At 46.9% G+C, this 21,010-nt stretch overlaps 1 protein-coding gene and 1 pseudogene across 2 annotated transcripts in view; both read right to left on the reverse strand.

Moving 5' to 3' along the window:
* The window catches only part of LOC126194737 (tubulointerstitial nephritis antigen-like), a 618,836-nt gene that overhangs the window by 243,494 nt on the left and 354,332 nt on the right, over nt 1-21,010 (reverse strand). Inside the window, exon 2 of one of the 2 annotated variants that reach the window (XM_049932997.1) lies at nt 15,489-15,559. The exons of the other annotated variant lie outside the window; for it this stretch is intronic. The gene's annotated coding sequence lies outside the window, so the exon portion shown is untranslated. The remainder of the gene's footprint in view (nt 1-15,488; nt 15,560-21,010) is intronic. 2 annotated transcript variants of the gene reach the window in all.
* On the reverse strand, nt 4,173-4,290 carry LOC126197300 (5S ribosomal RNA; annotated as a pseudogene).

The raw sequence follows: 21,010 nt of genomic DNA on the forward strand, positions 1-21,010 counted from the left end.
TGCCACAAACTCCTCTTCTCCCCAATTCTATTCAATACTTCATCATTAGTTATGTGATCTACCCACCCAATCTTCAGCATTCTTCTGTAGCACCACATTTCGAAAGCTTCTATTCTCTTCTTGTCCAAACTATTTATCATCCATGTTTCACTTCCATACATGGCTACACTCCATACAAATACTTTCAGAAACGACTTCCTGACATTTAAATCTATACTCAATGTTAACAAATTTCTCTTCTTTAGAAACGCTTTCCTTGCCATTGCCAGTCTACATTTTATATCTTCTCTACTTCGACCATCATCAGTTATTTTGCTCCCCAAATAGCGAAACTCCTTTACTACTTTAAGTGTCTCATTTCCTAATCTAATTCCCTCAGCATCACCCAACTTAATTCAACTACATCCCGTTATCCTCGTTTTGTTTTTGTTGATGTTCATCTTATATCCTCTTTTCAAGACGCTGTCCATTCCGTTCAACTGCTCTTCCAAGTCCTTTGCTGTCTCTGATAGAATTACAATGTCATCGACGAACCTCAAAGTTTTTATTTCTTCTCCATGGATGTTAAGACCTACTCCATGTTTTTCTTTTGTTTCCTTCACTGCTTGCTCAATATACAGATTGAATAACATCGGGGAGAGACTACAACCCTCTCTCACTCCCTTCCCAGCCACTGCTTCCCTTTCATGTCCCTCGACTCTTATAACTGCCATCTGGTTTCTGTACAAATTGTAAATAGCCTTTCGCTCCCTGTATTTTACCCCTGCCACTTTTAGAATTTGAAATAGAGTATTCCAATCAACATTACACATACTTGTACACATATTTCACCTGCATCTCTAGAGAATATCCGCTGCATTTTCATTTTGATGCGGCTCAATGTTTACGACGGCCTATCTCCTGAATTATGTGTCGAACAGTGATATAATTTTGCTGGTACATTTCGTGGTGTATGTGAATACTGTCTGCAGATACAATTAATAGTAAAGAAATAATAAGTTAAAACGTGGATCTTCTTGCGAAAATTTCACTTCATGAACAGCGAAAATGTAGGATGTGATAAACTTTTTTTCCCTCATCATTTTGTGGGGGTTGACTGCGAGAAAACGTTTCGTAAAGGTTTGAAACTACGTGTAAGTTTTGTTGCAAGTCACTAAGTGCTATCATTCTCAAGTACCGTATGAATGAAGTATGGGTATTCGCACCTCGTTGGCCGCACTGCTTTTTCGTCCCTTCCCTCAATTAATCGATGAGTAGCTGGTTCTTACCCACACAGCGATTCTTTCCAAACAGTAAATGATATGTGTATCAAGTTCTGTTGGAATCGGTCCGATGGCTTCGGAGGAGATTTAGGACACACATACGTACTATAATATATTCATACATCTGTTTATACAATACTTGTGGATTCTAAACTGAAGAGGTTGGCACAGAAATCGAGGTGTGCCAGATCAGACCAGCCATGAGAGAGCAGACCTTAAAAAAAATTACACCGTAAACACAGGTCATCGTAGAGTTCAGGGCATCTACGGCAGCCCTCAGTCACAAACAGCAGAAGTCCTTGACACGAAAGTCTTCACTCGCTTTTGGCGTTCACTGGTAGCGCAAGATGTATGTAGCTCCAGCCGATCCTGCAGGCAGATTGCGCTCTGATGAAGTTGTTTCTGCGATTGTCCCGGGCACCATAAATTAATCAGCGGCTGGCAGATGAATTCAGGCCGGGGCTATTGTGAGTGGCAGTCGGCACGAAAAGAGAGAGAAAGGAACGTCTGCCTGCGTCCGCTCCGCGGACGGCCTTCGGCGTTTTCGCGTCCACTGCAGCTGCGGTGCACACCGTCCACCTTCCTGCCGGCTGCCTCGCGTGACCTCAGCAGATAAATCACCTGGACCAGCGGCGCGGCGACACCGCCTGTTAGGAGGTGGCGGGCGCCGCATTAAACCACGCATGCGGCTCCTTCCCTCGATACTAACCATCAGCTAGTGGCCTAAGGGAATCAGAACTTTTGTTACTATTCGTCTTGTAGATTCTGTTGTAGAATTTTAGAACATGTCTATCCTCGCGCATCATGTCATTTCTGGAAACCCAGAATCTACTCTGTAGGAATCAACATGGATTCCGGAAACAGCGATCGTGCGAGACCCAACTCGCTATATTTGTTCATGAGTCCCAGAAAATATTAGATACAGGCTCCCAGGTAGATGCGCCGGCCAGTGTCGCCGAGCGGTTCTAGGCGCTACAGTCTGGAACCGCGCGACCGCTACGGTCGCAAGTTCGAACCCTGCCTCGGGCATGGATGTGTGTGATCTCCTTAGGTTGGTTAGCTTTAAGGAGTTCTAAGTTCTAGGGGACTGATGACCTGAGCAGTTAAGTCCTATAGTGCTCAAAGCCATTTTGAACCAGGTAGATGTCATTTTCCTTTACTTCCGGAAGGCGCTCGATACAGTCCCGCACTATCGCCTGATAAACAAAGTAACAGCCTACGGAATATCAGACCAGCTGTGTGGCTGGATTGAAGAGTTTTTGGCAAACAGAACACAGCATGTAGTTCTCAATGGAGAGACGTCTACAGACGTTAAAGTAACCTCTGGAGTACCACAGGGGAGTGTTATGGTACCATTACTTTTCACAATATATATAAATGACCTAGTAGATAGTGTCAGAAGTTCCATGCGGCTTTTCGCGGATGATGCTGTAGTATACAGAGAATTGCAGCATTAGAAAACTGCAGCGAAATGCAGGAAGATCTGCAGCCGTTAGGCACTTGGTGCAAAGAGTGGCAACTGACCCTTAACATAGACAAATGTAATGTATTGCGAATACATAGAAAGAAGGATCCTTTATTGTATGATTATATGATAGCGGAACAAACATTGGTAGCAGTTACTTCTATAAAATATCTGGGAGTATGCGTACGGAACGATTTGAAGTGGAATGATCATATAGAATTAATTGTTGGTAAGGCGGGTGCCAGGTTAAGATCCATTGGGAGAGTCCTTAGAAAATGCAGTCCATCAACAAAGGAGGTGGCTTACAAAACACTCGTTCGACTTATACTTGAGTACTGCTCAGCACTGTGAGATCCGTACCAGGTCGGGTTGACAGAGGAGGTAGAGAAGATCCAAAGAAGAGCAGCGCGTTTCGTCACAGGGTTATTTGGTAAGCGTGATAGCGTTACGGAGATGTTTAGCAAACTCAAGTGGCAGACTCTGCAAGAAAGGCGCTCTGCTTCGCGGTATGGCTTGCCGTCCAGGTTTCGAGAGGGTGCGTTTCTGGATGAGGTATCGAATATATTGCTTCCCCCTACTTATACTTCCCGAGGAGATAACGAATGTAAAATTAGAGAGACTCGAGCGCGCACGGAGGCTTTCCGGCAGTCGTTCTTCCCGGGAACCATACGCGAGTAGAACAGGAAAGGGAGGTAATGACAGTGGGACGTAAAGTGCCCTCCGCCATACACCGTTGGGTGGATTGCGGACTATAAATGTAAATGTAGGTGTAGATGTAAACCTTTTCAAGACATTATTCAGTCCGTTCTAATATTCTTGCCGTCTCTGACAGAATTATACACGGTCCAGTCACAATAATGTAACCACCATTTTTGTTCGACGGCAGCGTGCAACAGTGCCCACAGATGGTAGCTGGCAGCACTAGCAGTGGAGGGTATACAAACCGTGTCGGAGGACGCGGAAAACAGTGCAATCGTTGTCGTATTACGGAAACGGAGCGATTTATCTGACGGCCGAAAGTACCTGATCATTGTCTTTCGTGCCAAGGGTGGAAGCTCTTCCGAAACGTCCAAGCCCGTAAACTGTTCGTGTGCCGCCGTGGTTAAAGTACGCTGTGCGTGGAAAAATGGCGCTATCAAAAACCGGCGCCGAAGCAACTGTGGAATAGATGACAGGGGTAACGACGGCTGTGTACAGGCGAATAGATATGCGACTGTTGAGTAGCTGACAGCCCAGAGAAACCAGCACTCCGTGTTTAGGCCACGAGTGGCCTACCGGAACCATCCGACCGCCGTGTCATCCTCAGTGGAGGATGCGGATAGGAGGGGCGTGGGGTCAGCACACCGCTCTCCCGGCCGTTATGATGGTATTCTTGACCGAAGCCGCTACTATTCGGTCGAGTAGCTCCTCAATTGGCATCACGAGGCTGAGTCCACCCTGAAATATGGCAACAGCGCATGGAGGCCTGGATGGTCACCCATTCAAGTGCCGACCACGCCCGACAGCGCTTAACTTCGGTGATCTTACGGGAACTTGTGTATCCACTGCGGCAAGGCTGTTGCCATCCCAGAGAAACGAAGGGGCTACACACAGTGTTTCCTCAACGATCGTTCAGCATGCACCTGACTCATGCATCCGTATTGACTGCCGTTCATCGGCGACGAAGGCTGGATTTTGCACGCCAATACCTCAACTGGACATCTACTGAGTGGGTTTTATAATCACCTTTTATAGTCCATCAGACAGAAAGCAAACAACTTGCAACAATCCTTGGCAGGACATAGGCCGAACGGAGGATGGTTTTTATCTCGGCAATGTTTTCGTCGCATTCCCCAGGTGATCTCGTGATTGTGGAAGGCACAATGGATGAACACAAGTATGGATGTATTCTTGGTCCCCAATCCAATCCTACATGGAGTTTGATTTTTCACTACCAGCAGGACAATGCAACGTGTCACACAGCTCGCAGCGTACGCGCGTTGTTCGAAAAATAACAGCATGAGTTTGCTGTACTCCCCTGGCTACCCAACTCTCCTTATTCAAATCCAACAGAGAACATGTGGGACCAACTCGATCTGGTTGTTAGCGCCCTCCACGTCCCTGCCAGTAACTTTCAGAATCTCACTCTCTTCCTGCGCGCGTCGCAGCGGATCGCGCTGCAAAAGGTAGCTTTTCAGGCTTCTGACAGGTTTTCTCATTAGGGTGACTGAACAATGTAATACCGTCGGCCAACCTCATTTTTTTATTAATTTTTCCTCAGCTTTCCTCCTTGGTTTTCTTCGAAACTTGCTCGAATAACACTGGTGACAGGCTACGATCCTACCTCACTCCTTCTGAATTCTTGATTACCTTTCATGTCATTTGATCCTTACAACTGAAGTCTGGTTTCTGTACAAGTTGTAGGTAAATTTCGCTCCCAGTATTTTTATCACTGCCACCACTGCAAGAGTATATTTCAGTCAATATTGTCGATTTATCTAAATCTACAAATGTTGTAACTGGAAGTTTGCGTTTATTTAACCCATTTTCTAACATAAATCGTAGATGCAGTGTTGCCTCCGGTATTCCAACATGTCTCCGGAATCCAAACTCAGTCCAGTATGATCTTCCTTGAAGTCAGTTTCCATTAATTTCCCATCCTTCTGAAAACGGTTCGCGGTATTTTGCAACCATGACTGATTAAAGCAAATGTTTTGGTTATATAGACACCTGTCAGCTTGTACTTGCTTTGGAAAAGGAATTTTTACACTCTTGTAGAAATCTCAATGTGGAAAATTTAGTCCCTACCATGACAAAACCGTCAAAAATCTCAATAATTTTGAGAGACTGTCGTCTATCTCGGTGCCTTGTTTCAGCTTATGACTTTCAGTGATATGTCAAACTTTCCTCTTTCTTTCCTACAATATTGCCTTCAAGTTTGCTTCCATTACATCTTATTTCAGCTTACTCTTATTTTTTTACTAATTTTTCCCATCTGAGTACTTGACATTCATACAGCCACATCGCTTTTCTTTAGTGCCTCTTTACTTTCACTAATCACGCATTTTCTACAGCCTTCATTTGTCATCTAGCCATTGCTGCTTAGACTTTTTGAATTTTCTGTTAAATTTATGTTTTCACAACTGTATTTCCTTTTCTCTGCTTCATTTGCTGCGTTTTTATATTTTCTCCTTCTATCAGCTAAATTCAATATTTCGCTATTTATCCAATCTTCTATTACACCATGTGATTTTCTCAATTTTGTCCTCAACTGATTTTATTTTTTAAACTCTCAAAGCTAACCATTCGTCTTCTACAGTATTCCTCTCGCCTGTTTTAGTCAGTCGCTGCCTATACTACCTCTGAAAGTCAACAATCTTTGGTTTTTTCAATTTTTTCAGATCCCACTTCCTTAATTTCCTATCTGTCCGTAATTTATTCGGTTTTAATCTGCAGTTCATAGCCAATATATTATGGTCAGAGCCCACATCTGCTGCTGCAAATATTTCGCACTTTACAGTCTGCTTTCTAAATATCTGTCCTTCCATTATGACATCTACCAAGTACACAGACTTCTTTCATGAGTCTTAAACAAAATTTGAGCAATGATTAAATATTACATTCCGTGCGAAATTCTACCAGGGTACTTCCTGTTTCATTTATTTCCCCAGTCCACGTTCTCTTACTGTTTTTCTACCTTTTCCTTTCCCTGCTATCGCATCCCAGTCCCAATTAAAACAAAATTATCTTCGTTCTTCATATAGTGAATCATTTCTTTTTTTCATTCTACATTCATAAAAATTTGTACTACTGGGGTGTGTGTTGCATTGCTTCCATTTCCCCGGCATTCAACTGACCACAAGTCCTGTTCTACTCGCCACTGCGCATCCCAATTCTCATTACATCTGACTTTATTCAGTTCATTTATCTTTTTAATTCTCTAACCTACCTATCCGACTAAGTGATCTAATATTCCACGCTCCGACCCGTAGAACGTCAGTTTTACGAGGTGCATTCAAGTTCTAAGGCCTCCGATTTTTTTTCTCCGGACTGGGAAGAGATAGAAACATGAGCATTGTTTTAAAATGAGGCCGCGTTTATTGTCAATACGTCCCAGAGATGGCAGCACCGTACGGCAGACGGAATTTTACCGCCAGCGGCGAGAATGAGAACTGTTTTAAATACTTAAAATGGCGACGTTTTCCTTACTTGAACAGCGTGCAATCATTCGTTTTCTGAATTTGCGTGGTGTGAAACCAATTGAAATTCATCGACAGTTGAAGGAGACATGTGGTGATGGAGTTATGGATGTGTCGAAAGTGCGTTCGTGGGTGCGACAGTTTAATGAAGGCAGAACATCGTGTGACAACAAACCGAAACAACCTCGGGCTCGCACAAGCCGGCCTGACGACATGATGGAGAAAGTGGAGAGAATTGTTTTGGGGGATCGCCGAATGACTGTTGAACAGATCGCCTCCAGAGTTGGCATTTCTGTGGGTTCTGAAAATGCGAAAAGTGTCATCCAGGTGGGTGCCACGAATGCTGATGGACGACCACATGGCTGCCCGTGTGGCATGTTGCCAAGCAATGTTGACGCGCAACGACAGCATGAATGAGACTTTCTTTTCGTCGGTTGTGACAATGGATGAGACGTGGATGCCATTTTTCAATCCAGAAACAAAGCGCCAGTCAGCTCAATGGAAGCACACAGATTCACAGCCACCAAAAAAATTGCGGGTAACCGCCAGTGCTGAAAAAATGATGGTGTCCATGTTCTGGGACAGCGAGGGCGTAATCCTTACCCATTGCGTTCCAAAGGGCACTACGGTAACAGGTGCATCCTATGAAAATGTTTTGAAGAACAAATTCCTTCCTGCACTGCAACAAAAACGTCCGGGAAGGGCTGCGCGTGTGCTGTTTCACGAAGACAACGCACCCGCACATCGAGCTAACGTTACGCAACAGTTTCTTCGTGATAACAACTTTGAAGTGATTCCTCATGCTCCCTACTCACCTGAGCTGGCTCCTAGTGACTTTTGGCTTTCTCCAACAATGAAAGACACTCTCCGTGGCCGCACATTCACCAGCCATGCTGCTATTGCCTCAGCGATTTTCCAGTGGTCAAAACAGACTCCTAAAGAAGCCTTCGCCGCTGCCATGGAATCATGGTGCCAACGTTGTGAAAAATGTGTACGTCTGCAGGGCGGTTATGTAGAGAAGTAACGCCAGTTTCATCGATTTCGGGTGAGTAGTTAATTAGAAAAAAAAATCGGAGGCCTTAGAACTTGAATGCACCTCGTATTTCTCGTGATGGCAACGACCTCCTGAATAGTCCACGCCCGTAGATCCCACACTGAGGATTTCCAGATACGTGAATGGCTCGAACACTTCTAGAGTAACAGAACCCAATACGTTGTCCTCGACGGCAAGTGATGACTTAGGCAAAATTTCTAGTTGGTGTAATGAACGGCAGCTAAGTCTAAATGGCAGAGAAGGTAAGTTAGAGCAGATGAGTAGGGAAAAAAACCCGTAATGTTCGAATACAGCATTATAGTGCGCTGCTTGCCACAATCACGTGTATCAAATACGTAGCAGTAACCTTGCAAAGCGTTATAAAATGGAACGAACACGTAAGATTGTAGTAGAGAAGACGAATGGTTGACTTCGGTTTACTGGGAGAATTTTAGGAAAGTGTGGTTTATCTGTAAAGGAGACCGCATATTGGACACTAGTAAGACCCATTTCTGAGTACTGCTGGAGTGTTTGGGATCCCCACCGGGTCGGATTAAAGGAAGACATAGAAGCAATTCAGAAGGGGCTGCTAGATTTGTTACCCGTGGGTTCGAGTAACAAGTAAGTACTACTGAGAGCTTCGAGAACTCAAATCGGAATCCCTGGAAGGATGGTGACATTCTTTTCAGGGAACACTATTGCGAAAAGTTAGAGAACCGTTAGTTGAAATTGTGTGCTGAAAGATGTTATTGCCACCAATTATGGCCCACTAAGATAATAAAGAGAAATTAGAGCTCGTATGTAGACATGTAGATGATCGTGTTGCCCTCGCTCTGTTTGCGAATGGGACAGGAAAATAAATGACTAGTAGTAGAATAGAGTACCCTCCGCTACGCATCATACGGTGGTTTGCTGAATTTAAATGTGGATGTCGATGTAGATGCACGATGTAGAAAGCACGAATTCCAAGGGTTCGTCCACATATGGTGCATCCTTTTCTTCAGTACGGGAATGCCAGACCACAGACGAGCGCTACGACGTCTGCCACAATCCGACGCCTTGGTTTGACTGTCATCGGTCATCCTCCGTGGAGTCCCGAGTTTGGCCCCATCCGATATCCCTCTGTTTCCAGTACTTAAAGAACACCTTCGATACCTTACTTTGACAGCGATGAAGCAGCCCAAGCAGAGGTGATGTTCTGGCTTCGTCAACAAAGATAACGATACCAACAATCTGGTCTCTCGTTGAGAGAAAAGCGTTCGTCGCCAGAGTGACTACGTTGAGAAATAAATGAATAGACACGAAGAATAAAGATGTAGAATCATAATTAACTTTGTTGTATTTAAAAATCTTTAAGAGTTTTTACACAAAAAGTCGGAGGCATTAGTTTTCAGCAGTCCTCGCATAATGGTTGTAATTTGGTTTCATCCGTTCGCAGTTACCAATGCAACAAGGCCATACTGGCTAATTTTGTGAGGCAAGATCAGTCAACTATCGAGTCTATTGTCCTTGAAAGTACTGTAATGACTGCTGCTCCCCTTCAGGGACCACAAGTCAGTCCATTCCACAGGGGTGGTTACACTCATCGCACAGCTTGCTGGCTCCTTGAGGCAAGCAAGTAACTCCCCTGTCGCGGTGCCCATGATTTATGAGGCGAGTCCATACAATGTTGATCCTTCTACAAGTAAAACGACTAACGTATGAAACGAAACAATTGGAAAAAAGTTTGAATGACCACTTTCTGTTTGATACGGCCTGTAATTAGGTGCTACAATAGCTACTACATCAGAGGTGAGGCCAAATCCTATTTTTCTTCTAGTACTAAGGTCCTATTAGAATTGCACGTTACATTTTGTAAATGTCGAGTGACTAGGGACTCCCGTCGGATAGACCGTTAGCCGGGTGCAAGTCTTTCGATGTGGCTTCAATTCGGCGACCTGCGCGTCGATGGGGATGAAATGATTATGATTAGGACAACACAACACTCAGTCCCTGAGCGAAGAAAATATCCGATCCAGCCGGGAATCGAACCCGGGCCCTTACGATCGACATTCTGTCGCGCTAACCACTTTTTTTTTTTTTGCCAGACCGAGACTCGAACTCGTGACCTTTGCCTTTCGCGGGCAAGTGCTCTACCTACTTTTTTTTTTTTTTTTTTTTCGCTCTATCCATCTTTTTTTTTTTTTTTTTTTTTTTTTTTTTTTTTTTTTGTATACAGGCGACGGTGGGGGCGCGGGGGGCAAAGTGGGCAGGGGTCGAAACCTGAGGCCTGGCCACAGTGTCCCCCCCACCACCACCGAGCCTGTGGTGTTTAGGGAAATAGGAGACACAGGAATCAACAGCAGTGGAAGGCGTTGTTATTTATTTATTTGCATGTGTTTTTGTAAGATTCACTAATATCATGAAATTATGGGAACACATCGGCGAAAAAGAAAAGAAATATAAATTCTGGTTAAAGAAAAAGAAAGGAAAAAGGAAAAGCAAAAAGAAATAAAATCCGCGCAATCTGCGACGCGCTCTCCCATCCGCGGAGGTCAGAAGTAGAATAGATCGTAGGCGGTTGAAACTCAGACACCGCCGGGGGAGGAGCCAGGCACCCCCCAACTCAGTGGAGGTCTAACAAAGACCGCTCGAAGATAGTTAGCAAATAATGTTCGGTATCGTGGCGAGTTTTCGAGAGCTGCATGGGCTGTTCGTAAATAGGTCCAAAAGTCGAGGCGGGATTTAGGTCCCTCATGAAAGAGATAAGCGACCGCCCATCCTTTGACCCACGTAATAGCATGACATTTGGCGGCGGGAAAATGTCGGTCCTCCGGGTAGAGAAACATTCGAGGTTCGATTGTGTCGGGTGGCACCCGGAGATAGCAGGCAATGATTTGCTGCACGAAGCGCCATACATCTTGCGACGAGGCGCATGTCAGACGGTGTTCATCAGTGTCCAGTTGCTGGCAAAGGAGACAAAGAGGGGATTCTGACAAGCCAATGTTGTGCAGGCGTTGCTTCGTGGCAAATTTCCTGTTGACTATGTGATACCACAGTGCCCGGACGTTCGTAGGGAGGAAGAGCTGGTGGACGGTAGTCCACACTATGGGCCACTGGATGGAGGGATGTTTGGTCTCCATCACATTCCGGGGAACACAGCTCAGCAACAGGCTGTAAAAATCCTTAGTCCTAGGTGGGCGTGTATCTGGGAGACTGGTATGTAAGTAACTGTAGTCGACGAAAAAGGTCGAAATATGGGACAAATAAGGCACGATATGGCCGACAGACACCGGTGGTGAGGTGGAAGCAGGTAGGAGGACTTCAAGCAGGCTGCGTGTTAGAGATGTACCCTGGCCCATCCACTGTTTTCTCATGGTACTCATGTACAAGGCTGCAGCTCGCATACGGACATTGACGAGCCCGACGCCACCATACCGTGAGGGCAGGGTAAGTGTCTCATAACGGACTTTAAACATCGAACCAGCCGTGAGATAATAGCCAAAAGCCGCCTGAAGGTTGCGCCCAATTGCAGTTGGCAGAGGGAGAACTTGCGCGATGTGAACCAATTTTGATGCCACATAAAGATTAATAAACTCAACCCGTTGAAGTGTGTCCTGGCGGCGCAAGAGGTTCTGGCGGACGTCGTTGCGGATGACGTGTAACAGGCGACGGAAATTCGTTGCCGCTGTGCGTGTTACCGTGGGGGTAAAGGTAATGCCCAAGTACCGGAAAGTCCGCACAAGCGGCAGGGGTGCAACTTCACCCTCCTGGAGGCCTCGTCCAATGTGCATTGCAGAAGATTTGGCGACATTCATGGCACTGCCAGCGACAGCCCCATAACGGGTAATCAATTCGAGGACTTCCCGAATCTCAGAGCCGGAGCGAATGAGGAGGAGGAGGTCATCAGCATATGCCCGACAGCGAAAAGTGTGTTGGCGTAGGGTGAGGCCAGAGAGCTTGGTCGTCAAGCCACCAAGAAGGGGCTCAAGGGCAATGGCATACAGGAGGGTAGAGAGGGGACACCCCTGCCGTATCGAACGGCAGATAGGTACCGGCCCTGCTAAACGTCCATTGACTTGGACACGTGAACTGGCACTGTCGTAAAGACGCCGGATGACGTCGAGAAACGGAGGGGGGATGCCCATTCGGGCTGCCACCGAAAACAGGAAACGATGACGCACTTTATCGAAGGCGCTGTCGAAGTCTATAGCGACAACCGCTGCCCGGAGTCTGCAGGCCGCCGCTATCGCAATTAAGTCGCGGCATTCCCCTGTGGCAGTCTGTATGTTAACCTGTCCGCCAGGCGTCGTTTGCTCTGGCGAGAGGATATGAGGGAGTGTAGTTCGGAGCCGCATTGCCAGTAAGCGCGCGAAAATCTTGTAATCGGCATTGAGTAGGGTGAGCGGTCTGTAACTCGTGACCATCGAACCTCGGGCTGGTTTGTGGACCGGTATAATGATGCCCTCAGCAAAGGCGGGTGGGATTGCTTGGTCAGATGTCATCAGTTCTTGGTACATAGTCGTCCACCGTGGTGCCATGAGGTCCCGAAAGGTACGGTAAAACTCAATCGGTAAGCCGTCAAAGCCGGGCGATCTGTTGACTGCACCCTTGGCGATGGCATGGTTGACTTCGTCTAGCGTGACCGGCACTGTCAAAGCATCCGCCTCCGTGTGGGGGAGGGTGCGCGTGACGTAATGCAAAATGGAGTCGTCTGCTGCAGTTCCAGCGTCTTCATCACTATAAGTACGACGGTAGTGCTCGACGAATGCGTGGACGATGTCATTCTGAGTGGTCACCTGCGTTCCATGAGGCGTGGTCAGAGTGCTGATGATCTGCCGACGACGCCTTCGTTTGTCGGACACTATATCATGCATGGATGGAATTTCTAAATCCGCGTGATCGTGGCGCCGCGTCCTTATCACGACCCCTTGCAGTTTCCGGCGTGCCAGCGCAATTATCTTCGCCTTAGTTCGTTGCCGTTCCAACTGGTTGTCCGGGGTTGGCGGTTGAGCATCCAGATCTCGGAGAATCGTGTAATAGAAGTCGACAGTGGTGCGATGCCAGTCGGCCATGTCCTTCCCGTATCTCATCAGTGTCCTCCGGATCGCCGGCTTGGCACAATCCAACCACCACGTCAATGTCGAGTGGTAGCGGGGAAGGCGTCGTTCGCAGGCTGTCCACGTTTCAGTGACTTGTTGGCGACACGCCAGGTCATGCAAGTGTGAGGGATTGAGTTTCCATGGCGCACGGCTGCGCCATACTGATTGCGGCGGAAGGAGGACCGTACAGATGTAAGCGCAATGGTCGGAAAACGCCAGCGGCCATCGTTCGGCGCCCCGTATCGCAGATCTAAGAGTTTGTGAGACATATATCCTGTCTAGTCGACTTGCGGAATGACTGGTAAGAAAGGTATGGCCAGAAAGGTCGCCGTGTTGAACTTCCCAGGTATCGTGAAGCAGGAGGTCTCGCACCACTATACGTAGCTCCTGGCATGTAGTATAGTGGGGAATCTGATCTTTAGGATGCAGAACGCAGTTAAAATCACCTCCTAGTAGGCAATGGTCATACCGCCCTAAAAACAGGGGAGCGATTTCCTCGGTATAAAACTGGGCTCTTTCATGCCGTCGGTCGGTGCCTGAGGGAGCGTAGACATTAATGATGCGTGTCCCCATGGCAGTGAGTGCCATGCCCCGAGCTGATGGAAGGAAGGCGACATCGGTCACAGAAATCCCGTGGCGGACGTAGATGGCCACCCCGCGGCCCATAGGATCACTCGCGGAGGCGTGGGCGGTATAGCCATTGATATCCGGGAGACTAGCCATGTGAACTTCCTGCAGAAGGGCGAAATCAATATCCGAAGCCCAGAACATCTCCTGCATAAGGCGGATTTTCACCCTGGAACGGATGTTGTTGGTGTTGATGGTTGCTATCCGGTAGGCCTGGTGTCGGATTGCTGGAGGCTGGTCCACTCCGCCGTCCGCGCAAGGGTGTGGGCGTCGCAGCGGAACGTTATCCCGCTGGCCCGCAGTGGAGTCTGGGGAGAGTATGATAAGTGGTGCTGCCGTGACGGCGCAGGGTCCCGTAACGGGTCCTGCTCCTCGACCTCCTCCTCGTGCCACGCCGTGGAAGCGGAAACTGGTGTATCGTCCATTTTGCCTGCAGAAGATGTTGTAATTGTGCGTGGTGTAGTATCGCCTGTGTGACGTTCAGGATTTAGTTCAGCGTCAGCACGGGGCGCAGGCACACCGATAGATGTTTCCGCGCTCATAACGTCTTCGTCAGCAGTAGCGGGTTCTGAGGCCTCGTGCTGGTCGACGGTTACGTCCTCCTCGACTTGTAACGTCTCCTCTTGGCCGGAAACGGTGCGACGTCTTCGCTTGCGACGTTTCGGGGAACGTTGTTTCCTTGTGCGACCCTCCGTGTCAGACGACGCAAGGGAGTCGCGCCGTTCTGGCAGAAAGGCCGCTGTAGGAACGATGAGCGAGTCGATCTCCATCGTGTTTTCGAGGCCAGGGTCAGCGTCTGGTTGCGCCGGCATCTTCGGAGCGGCGTCGATGGCCGGCCGAGGCGGCGGGTCGTCCGAGGCGCTCTCCGTCGGTGTCGGGTCGGGCTCGTTGGTGGCGTCGTTTGTGGTGACCGGGCGACGTTGCAAAGCGGTAGGAGAAGCTAGAGCAGCGGCATAGGTCACCGGTAGCACCGTAGGTTGCGACGTGGGTGGTTCTTCGGCAGCTGGAAGTTGCGTAATACGCCGTTGTAGGCATTCGGATCTAAGGTGGCCTTCTTTACCGCACCCGGAACAGGTCCGAGGCTGGCCGTCGTATATAATTATTGCACGGCATCCGCCAATCTGTAAATAGGACGGGACGTGGCTTCGGAGATCTATGGTGACCTGTCGGACCCCGTTTAGGACAGGATACGTCCGAAACTGTGTCCACTTCTCCGCAGTGTGGCCATGGACTGTGCCGTATGGGCGTAGTGCCGCGACGACTTCCTCAGCAGGAAGTTCGAATGGCAGTTCGAAAATGCGTATCGTTCGCATACCTAAGCCTGCGTGGTCGACGGTTACCTCCCCCACATTGCCATCAGCGTGACAGAAGCGGAGCCCCTGTTTGGTCTCACGTAGTATGCGTTCGCACGCCGCGTCGTTAATGATTTTCACATAGACCGTGCTGCTCACGATGGACAAATGTATGCCGATAATATCGGTCGCCGGGATCTTCACTTCCTCTCGCAGAAAACGCTCCACATCGAGTGCTTTGGGTCGGGCATAATCTTTGCAGAAAGTAAATCGGAGTGTTGATTTACGGTAACGGTTCGCCATGGATCGTACAAGGTAAGCCGGCACTTAAGCAACGGCCGTCCGAAAGTAAACAAGGCGAGCTCGCGCGCCGCACGAAGTCAACACGTACGCGTCCGCTCTGTTGCCCTGCCGAAGGCAGACTGTCCACTCAGCTACCGTGGGCGGACATTCAGGACAGTGAAAATGCAGTATTTACTTTTTCAACTTTGCGTTGTGTCAGCTAGAAACCATTACTGTAACTAGTTCCCGAAGGAACGATTTAGCTTACCTAAGGAGTTGGTGTGTGTGACTCAGCCGGCCGCTTGCAAAGCGAAGCGTGAAAGCAGAAGTCTTGGTTATCTGAAACATCAAAAGTATTTGTTGTAGTTAGGTATCTGGCACTCAATGATGTTATGTGACATACAATTACACATAGATTTAGTAAACTGCTACGCGCTACGCCTCATACAAATATTATCCAGCCCCACGTCATATAGCTTGCTTTTGTGGATTCTGAAAGAGCATTAGATAGTGTGAACAGAGAAATGCTATGGAATATCATGACTGAACGAGGTTATCCATCATAAATGTTATTAAGAGTCTGTACACAAACACCGAAATTGTTATAGGTATGGGAAATGTAACAACAAAGCTAATTAACACAAAGGGATACAAGAATGATCCTGTATTCCTCCGACATTCTTCAGTGTATGTGAAGTTATGAGCAAGTGAAAAATGTTGAACGTAAAAGGAATTTTTTAGATTGTGACACTAGAGTGAATGTAATTTTATATGCAGATTGTCTAACTTTGATTACAGAGAATGAAGATGAACTTCAGGTGACAGTCTATAAGCTGTAGCAGATAGCCTCAGAATACAACACAACATTGTCGGCAGATAAAACGAAAGAGTTGGCGTTTCAGGGCAGACAACCAGTAAGGTCTTCAATATTCTTAAATAATAAACTCTTCGAACAAGCAGAACATTTGAAATATCTAGGATGCCACGTATGCGGAACTATCGTAGCAAGTTTGCAGAGTAAAGCTAGGAAAGAAACTGAGCTGAAGTTTTATCTAACAATAGCAGCACCAAACCTTACTTATGGAGGTGAAGCATGAGCAACAACAAGACACAAAGAAAATAGAATACTGGTTCAAGATATGAGATTTCAAAGAAGAGTAGCAGAAAGTACAAGGGAAGATCGAAAATGAAATGACGGTATAAGGAAAGAGTTAGGAATGTATAAGCTAAACGAGAAAATGAAAATGGAGGAACAAGTGCATCGTATGGCTGGAGAAAGATTCCCACTAATAGCTTTCAGTTATAAATGAAGTGAAAGGAGATATGTAGGGAGACTATATAAGAGATGAGGCACCGTAACAGGCAGCACTATTCGAACGTTCATGAAAAGAGAAAAGTTCAAATTTTTATGCATTCAGTGTCAGCAGAATGTGTTACACGACAAATATCAAAACGGTGGCTTATTTGCCGATTTGCCGCCACACACGAAGTTATAGAATTCACAGCTTCAACAAAGCGATGTCGCAGACTTTCAACAGTGCCCAATCCAACGTCCTGGAATGATGTAATTTAGGTAACGTCTTACGTGCTTACAGAAAGGATTGGAAGGGGAAGAGCAGAAGATGAACTTCATCGCAGGTGGCCTCCTAGGTCTCCAGACCTCATTTCTTGTGATTTTTATCTATGGGGTTACGTAAAAGACTGCGGTTTTATCTCCTCTATGCCTGACGCTCTTGAAAGACCGCGACATAGTATTGTTGAAGCTGTGAATTCGCTAACGAGAGACCAGCTGCTTCCTGTGTGGCAGGATGTGAGTTACCGGCATGAAAAACAGTTTGCCAAAGAGTACTTCATAAGAGTTGTTGACCGATAGTGTTTATGATACCTCCTGTAGCATCAAAATTATCATGTAAGATCTTGGGTTACAATAGATGTAACTACTGATGGAGAGATTATTCTGCGTCGGACGTGCAGTATGCAGACCAAGTGGTCTATTAAGTCCCAACTTCAACGGAATGTGCGTAATGATGTGCACATAAAGAAAAACGCAGAGGAATCATCCAAGAAGCAAATTCAAGAAAGCGGACGCAAAATGACTCCAAACTCCACAAATGAATTTTTCCGTGGCATGTACTCTGCTATGGCTGCTGCGAACATTCCATGGTACACTCTACAAGTACCCGGTTATCCCCTGTTTCTACAAAAGTACCGTGGGAAACAGACTCCTATAGGAGCTCAATTTAATCAAGAATGTCCCTCTAAAATCGTGGGGAGGTATCTCATTTACGTGTAAGACTGCTTCGGAAAACGCACAAGCTTTCCTAACGCGTGAAATTCGCAAGGAATCTAGTCCAAGACCGAGAAACAATACATTGAATCAGGCAACACCAGTTGCGTAGCAAATCCCGCAGACTGTGTTGAGCTGCTCAGAACATGGAGAGAGCTAATGTGAAGTGCGACACTTAACCCAAAACTTGGCAAACGTGCGCCCCAATCGGCGTGAGGGCCAGAAGTTTTCTCTCTCCGCAGCAGGACGGCAAGTCTCTCTCGCTCCACAGCAGGACCGTAAGTGACCAAAATTATGCTACTCTAAACGGAATTTCTCATATTTTGAAAAACTTAACATGGTGGGGAGGACTCCCAGTCATTTACACAGTGAATACGTGGGAACCCTGGAGAAATTTCCCATAATTGTTTTACATAACTCATCTTAACATGCAAGCGGTTGTTGTCGGCTGCCAGCCATGTTCCACTTGTTGCTTCACACCGAAGCACGGTGGCGAGCAAGACTCATATGATTGGTTAACAAAATCTGGGCGTGGGGGCTGCGATTCTAACGGTGTCTGAGGAGCCGCGGCAGCCAGTTCTTAGATTCGCGTACAGGGAGATGAATTTCTCATGCACAGTTATATTCTAAGCACTTGCAGTGGCTTAGTGGGAGACTGCCTTCAAAGGAGAAAACCACATTTGCGTCAAAGCGTGAAGCAGGGGCTTGCCGCAAAATACTTCCGCAAACTGCAGTGCTCTGCTGACCCATTTACTTTCTATAGACACTACTATGGTGAAGTCAGACCACAAATCGAGCACTTTTACAAGTTCATTTCTCAACAAGATGATTTGAAGCCTTCCTCCTGAGTTACTAAGCCTTGTACTCTCCTCAAGAATAGCCAAGGAATGCCCAGAAAAATAATCAAACATCTCTCAGCAACATGTGACTATCACGTCACAAGTAAAAACAGTACCCAGCCACTGTCGCCGGACGGGGTGGCCAAGCGGTTAAAGGCGCTACAGTCTGGAACCGCGTGACCGCTACGGTCGCAGGTTCGAATCCTGCCTCGGGCATGGATGTGTGTGATGTCCTTAGGTTAGTTAGGTTTAAGTAGTTCTAAGTTCTAGGGGACTGATGACCTCAGATGTTAAGTCCCATAGTGCTCAGAGCCATTTGAACCACTGTCGAAAAGCTATTTATTATCGAGAAATAACGCTGTTACCGGTTTCAATCCGAAAGGTTCATCCTCAGATATCTGTTTACCTTTAAAATTACATTCTGCTGCGTGTGATGTTAGTTGACTGTGACGAAAGTTCTTTGGGATTCTGATGCTCTACAGCAAAAAAGTATGTAAGAGAAAATAACTATTTTATTGTAAACTTAGCTAACAATGGATTATGATGACGTAAGCAATTCCCTAAGTACTGAATTAGTATTGTATAATGTATCTCTCGCAAAAAAAAAAGGTTCAAATGGCTCTGAGCACTATGGGACTTAACATCTGAGGTCATCAGTCCCCTAGAACTTAGAACTACTTAAACCTAACTAACCTAAGGACATCACACACATCCATGCCCGAGGCAGGATTCGAACCTGCGACCGTAGCGGTCGCGCGGCTCCGGACTGAGCGCCTAGAACCGCTAGACCACCTAGAACCGCTCGGCCACACTGGCCGGCCTATCTCTCGCAATGCTGATTTATTTCTACGTCACCATCTATGCAGATAGTCCCAGTGATAAACACATACTACAAGTGCACTAATACTTTCCGCGAGGTGGCTAATAGGTGTTGCTGAATCGATATATGCTGATGAGCTAAAATATTATGATCACTATCCACCATAAGACTGGATGTCAGTTGGTGGTGATGTGGACACGTGAAGTGGCAAGGAAAATGTATAAGAGGAGTCGAATGGGAAATCATTCAATGAACATGTAAGTCGCAAATGGGAAAACGGGGAAAGGTATCGACTTTAAGGAACGGCAGATTTCTGTGAGTCGAGGTGTGGGCACTACCTGTAGCATATCGGAAACGGCTAAATTGGTCTGCAGCTAGCGTGATACTGTCTGAAACATGTGTGGAAAGTGCTTGAATAACGACGAAACTATGACTAGGCGCAAGTTGTTCGACGTCTACGCCATATCAGAGAAGTTGGAGACTGGAGGCTCGTCCACTCTGCAAAGGTCGCAATCTGAGGCAGATCTGATGACAGAATATAATGCTGACGCAGGCGCAAATGTTTCAGAACACACCGCACAGCGTACATTCTTGAACGTGGAATCCTCAACAAACGACCCCCACGTATTCCCATGTTGATCCAACGACATCATCAGTTGCGTTTACAGTGGAGACAGCATAATCGAGATCGGATTGTGGCTGGAAACAAGTTACATGCAATCGTTGGTCGCTGTTCGGAATATGCGACGCGCCATAGACACAGGCTATTAGGGGCAGTACTATGCTACGGGTGTATTCACTTCGACTTCCATGGGACTTATGGTTGTAACCGAATGCACCGTAACAGCTGTGAACTACTTGAATATCATTGTGTGCCACTGCATCCATTCATGCTTGTTGTCTTCCCCGGCGGTGATGGGGATTTTTCGCGAGAATCATGCTACAGTGCCGGCCGGGGTGGCCCAGCGGTTCTAGGCGCTGCAGTCTGGAACCGCGCGACCGCTACGGTCGCAGGTTTGAATATTGCCTCGGGCATGGATGTGTGTGATGTTCTTAGGTTAGTTAGGTTTAAGTAGTTCTAAGTTCTAGGCGACTGATGACCTCAGATGTTAAGTCCCATAGTGCTCAGAGCCATTTTTGAGCCATGCTACAGTGGTTTGAGCAACTTGACAGAGAACTCACTCGGTCGCGAAATTTATCTAATGTAAACCCAAAGAAACACCTCTGGGAAGGTACTGGGAGCACTTAATAAACTTTCCCAAAAATTTTGGCATGCGAACATATTCGAGCTCTTTCCAACAACTCACCTGTCACTCCCACAAGTTCCCCTAACCGTAACTCGCATGCAACCACTATGTCAACTTCCGTATGCATCCCAACTGATTGTCATTCTCTCTTTGTGTCTCTCTAACTTTCCCTGTCCCCTGTTTCGCAGCCACAATCTCCTTCGTTCTGCCCTACTAATACTGTATCCTCTCACTGTCACTATCTCCCTCTTGCTCTCTCTTACTGCTACTATCTCATTCATTCCTTCCCACTGCTGCTGTCTATTCTCAATGCTTCTCTCTCTTTCTCTCTCTCGTTGTCGTTGTCATACATTCTGTCTCTCATCATCACTGGCTACCACCTACTTCCACTTTCTCCTTTTCTTTATTCCTCTCCCACTGGCACCGTCTCCTTAATTTTTTTCCTAGCACTGTTATGTCACCGTCAGTTATGTTCGACTGCCACTGTTTCTCTCACATTGCAACTGTCTGCTTCACTCTTTCTAAACCACAACCACTATCTACTGTCTTACTTTTCCCCTGGAACTATCTCCTCTCTCTCAGCATAAAGAAGCGCGA

Source organism: Schistocerca nitens, chromosome 7 (genome assembly GCF_023898315.1).
Source record: "Schistocerca nitens isolate TAMUIC-IGC-003100 chromosome 7, iqSchNite1.1, whole genome shotgun sequence".
Taxonomy (NCBI): Eukaryota; Metazoa; Arthropoda; class Insecta; order Orthoptera; family Acrididae; genus Schistocerca; species Schistocerca nitens.